Source organism: Temnothorax longispinosus, chromosome 7 (genome assembly GCF_030848805.1).
Source record: "Temnothorax longispinosus isolate EJ_2023e chromosome 7, Tlon_JGU_v1, whole genome shotgun sequence".
NCBI lineage: Eukaryota > Metazoa > Arthropoda > Insecta > Hymenoptera > Formicidae > Temnothorax > Temnothorax longispinosus.
The window spans coordinates 10,445,186-10,449,745 of record NC_092364.1 but is presented as its reverse complement, the minus strand read 5'-3'; the positions used below and the strand labels follow the sequence as shown (position 1 = coordinate 10,449,745).

General features: G+C 37.1%; 1 long non-coding RNA gene across 1 annotated transcript; it reads left to right on the top strand.

The window, feature by feature from the left end:
• The first annotated feature begins 216 nt into the window (after positions 1–216).
• On the top strand, positions 217–1,312 carry LOC139816910 (uncharacterized). The gene is made up of 3 exons (XR_011733114.1): positions 217–282; positions 528–653; positions 913–1,312. It is a non-coding gene; the product is annotated as an uncharacterized lncRNA (long non-coding RNA).
• Positions 1,313–4,560: the final 3,248 nt, after the last annotated feature.

The following is a 4,560-nucleotide window of genomic DNA, read 5'->3' as shown; positions in this document are numbered from 1 at the left end:
GCTTGCGATCCGATGGCCTCACAAGAGTAGTGGGTCGCTGACCTGAGATGTGGCATGTGGTGTTGTCGAGGCAAAGGGTGATCTGGGGTAACTTCCCGGCGTGGGATAGTTTCTGTTATTTTTTTGTATGCCAGGGTATGGATAGGGATTGAAGATGGGGGTAATAATCGAAAGATGAAAATAATTTCACGCTATTCGTATTCCGATAATACAGATCCGAGCAGCCTGAGAGGAGGAGGAGGCCTAGGATAGGCATCGGGCATCGGCGTATCAACACTTCTGGTAAATGTTGCTTTTTATTTTTTCTAAAGATATTATAGAATCTGTTTTTTTCGTTTGTGCTTATTCAGTTGCTACATTAAACCGTGTTTTAAAATATAATTAGAAAAGAAATAATTTGAAAAATTTGATTCAAGTTGATTCTAACGTAGAGACCTTTTTGCGAAGAAGTAAATTGAATGTGTATTAATCTGAATAACGAATAGCGTGACAATTATTTAATCTATTCGATTATTTTTATGTTACAGAAAATATCCACGCTGGAAGGACCATCAGCTTTGCATCGAGAAAACACGATGGACATCTCGAGCAGCCTGAGAGGAGGTGGAGGCCTGGGAGAGGCATCGGGCATCATCGGCGTACTAACACTTCTGGTAAGTGTTATTTTTTATTTTTTCTAAAGATATTATAGAATCTCTTTTTTCGTTTGTTTTTATTTAGTTGCTACATTAAACCGTGTTTCGAAATATAAATTAGTAAAAAGAAATAAATCGAAAAATTTGATTCAAGTTGATTCTAACGTAGAGACTTTTTTCGAAGAAGTAATTTAGGAAAAGATTAATCGGAATAACGAATAAGATGTTCGATGCGCGTGACAATTATTTAATCGATTTGTTTATTTTTATGTTACAGAACATATCGACGCGCGCGCAGGAAGGAGCATCAGCTTCGCATCGAGGAAACACGAAGGACACCCGAGCAGCGTGAAAGAAAGTGGAGGTCTGGGAGAGGCATCAGGCGCCGGCGGAACAACATGCGGTAAATATAATTACCTCGAAAAAAACAAAGTGGTAGTATTATACCTCGAAATAACACCCTGTACATATTGTTTATACAATGCGTAATACTGCAAAAAGGCGTGATATCTGTACAAAATTACCTTTTTTAAAAAAAAGGTAAAGAAAGGCGCCAAGTACACGCATAGTAGTGTATATGTTGTTACCTCGAAAAAAAAAACAGTGGTAGTATTATACCTTAAAAAAATCTAAGTAACAAGTGGTAGACGAAATCTTTGTATCTTGAAAAATCTCGAAAAAACCTAAACAGTAGTATCTTCACTTCGAAAAAAAAAACAAAGTAGTAGTATTATACCTCGAAAAAACCTAAGTAACAAGTGGTGGACGTAATCTTTGTATCTCCAAAAATCTCGAAAAAACCTAAGCAGTATTATTTTTATTTCCACAAAATTATTACTCAAGTGATACACATCACAAAATTACGTTACCTTATCAAAAAATGAGTCGCGCTTCAAGTGATCTATTATTACAATTACAAAAAAGAAATGATATCTCTTTAAATTACAGCGCCAATTACAGAGAACATATATTTTTTGAGATACAAAGATTACGTCTACCACTTGTTACTTAGGTTTTTTCGAAGTATAATATTACTACTGCTTTTCTTCGATTAGAATAAAAAATTGAATCATGAAGAATTACACAGGTAACAGTACAAAATACAAATATTTTATTAAAATATTTAAACCCAACAAGGGAATACAAGGTATTTAAATACAAAGTTTATATATGTATTTTAAAAGATTTAATCGCATCGCAAAGAATTACAGAGGTAACAGTACAAAAAATAAAAATATTTTATTAAAATACATAAATTTTTCTTGTCAAAAAACTTGGCGCTGCTAGACCTCAAAATTAGGTCAGCCTGGTGTGTATGTGCGAGCGAGTGGGTGTGGGCGATGTGTGTGTGTAATTTGTAAAAGGTCTCTCTCTCTCTCTCTCTCTCTCTCTCTCTCTCTTTCTCTCTCTCTCTCTAGCAGCGCCAAGTTTTTTGACAAGAAAAATTTATGTATTTTAATAAAATATTTTTATTTTTTGTACTGTTACCTCTGTAATTCTTTGCGATGCGATTAAATCTTTTAAAATACATATATAAACTTTGTATTTAAATACCTTGTATTCCCTTGTTGGGTTTAAATATTTTAATAAAATATTTGTATTTTGTACTGTTACCTGTGTAATTCTTCATGATTCAATTTTTTATTCTAATCGAAGAAAAGCAGTAGTAATATTATACTTCGAAAAAACCTAAGTAACAAGTGGTAGACGTAATCTTTGTATCTCAAAAAATATATGTTCTCTGTAATTGGCGCTGTAATTTAAAGAGATATCATTTCTTTTTTGTAATTGTAATAATAGATCACTTGAAGCGCGACTCATTTTTTGATAAGGTAACGTAATTTTGTGATGTGTATCACTTGAGTAATAATTTTTTGGAAATAAAAATAATACTGCTTAGGTTTTTTCGAGATTTTTGGAGATACAAAGATTACGTCCACCACTTGTTACTTAGGTTTTTTCGAGGTATAATACTACTACTTTGTTTTTTTTTTCGAAGTGAAGATACTACTGTTTAAGTTTTTTCGAGATTTTTCAAGATACAAAGATTTCGTCTACCACTTGTTACTTAGATTTTTTTAAGGTATAATACTACCACTGTTTTTTTTTTCGAGGTAACAACATATACACTACTATGCGTGTACTTGGCGCCTTTCTTTACCTTTTTTTTAAAAAAGGTAATTTTGTACAGATATCACGCCTTTTTGCAGTATTACGCATTGTATAAACAATATGTACAGGGTGTTATTTCGAGGTATAATACTACCACTTTGTTTTTTTCGAGGTAACAACATAATACATATATACTACTATGCGTGTACTTGGCGCATTTTTTTACCTTTTTTTTGAAAAAGGTAATTTTGTACGGATATCACGCCTTTTTGTAGTGTCATATAAGACGTCGGCGTTAGAAGTAGATAGAAAAAGAAGTATCTTAATAAAAAATTTTCACATTTGGACTTTGCGTCGCAATATCTCCGCTCGTAAGCTATCGATCAAGCCTACTTAGAACTTGATCCGTTCACTCGTTATTGAGATCTCAACATCTCGGGTACTCGCAACCCGTCGCGTCGCGTAAAAGAGTCACGGTCGCGTCGGTCTCGCTCCGCGTGTACTTGGCGCGAGACACTACCGTGTCTCTTGATTCTGCCGCTAGGGAATTTTTAAGTCGATTCTTATGAATCAAGCTTGAATTCGATGTCTAGGTGTCCCAGGTTGCCGATGACGAGGTTCACATAGTGCGCTTCATAGTTTTCGGTATTCAGGTGTATTAATACCTTGAATTCGATATCCACGTGTTCCAGGTTGCTGATGTCGGGTTCCAGATAGTGCGCTCTATAGTTTTCGGTGTCCAGGTATAACAATACGTTGAATTCGATGTCTAGGTGTCCCACGTTTCCGATGACGAGGTCCACATAGTGCGCTCCGTAGTTTTCGGTGTCTACGTGTATTAATACCTCGAATTCGATATCTACGTGTCCTACATTCAGATTTAAAGTTATTAATACACCTAGACACCAAAAACTACAAAGCGCACTATGTGGACCTCGTCATCGGCAACCTGAAACACGTAGACATCAAATTCGAGGTATTATTACATCTAGACACCGAAAACTACGGAGCGCGCTATCTGGACCTCGTCATCAGCAACCTGAGACACCTAGACATCAATTTCAAAATATTAATACACGTAGACACCGACAACTACGGAGCGCACTATGTGGATCTCGTCATCGGCAACCTGGGACACCTAGACATCGAATTCAAGGTATTAATACACGTAGACACCGAAAACTACGGAGCTCACTATCTAGACATTGTCATCGGCAACCTGGGACACCTAGACATTGCATTCAACGTATTATTACACCTGGACACCAAAAACTACGAAGCGCACTATGTGGACTTCGTCATCGCCAACCTGGGACACCTAGACATCGAATTCAACGTACGATTACACCTGGACACCGAAAACTATGAAGCGCACTATCTGGATCCCGTCATCAGCAACCTGGGACACGTGGACATCGAATTCAAGGTATTAATACACGTAGACACCAAAAACTACGAAGCGCACTATGTGGACCTTGTCATCGGCAACCTGGGACACCTAGACATCGAATTCAACGTACGATTACACCTGGACACCGAAAACTATGAAGCGCACTATCTGGATCTTGTCATCGGCAACCTGGGACACGTGGACATCGAATTCAAGGTATTAATACACGTAGACACCGAAAACTACGGAGCGCGCTATCTGGACCTCGTCATCAGCAACCTGAGACACCTAGACATCAATTTCAAAATATTAATACACGTAGACACCGACAACTACGGAGCGCACCATGTGGATCTCGTCATCGGCAACCTGGAACACCTAAACATCGAATTCAAGGTATTAATACACGTAGACACCGAAAAC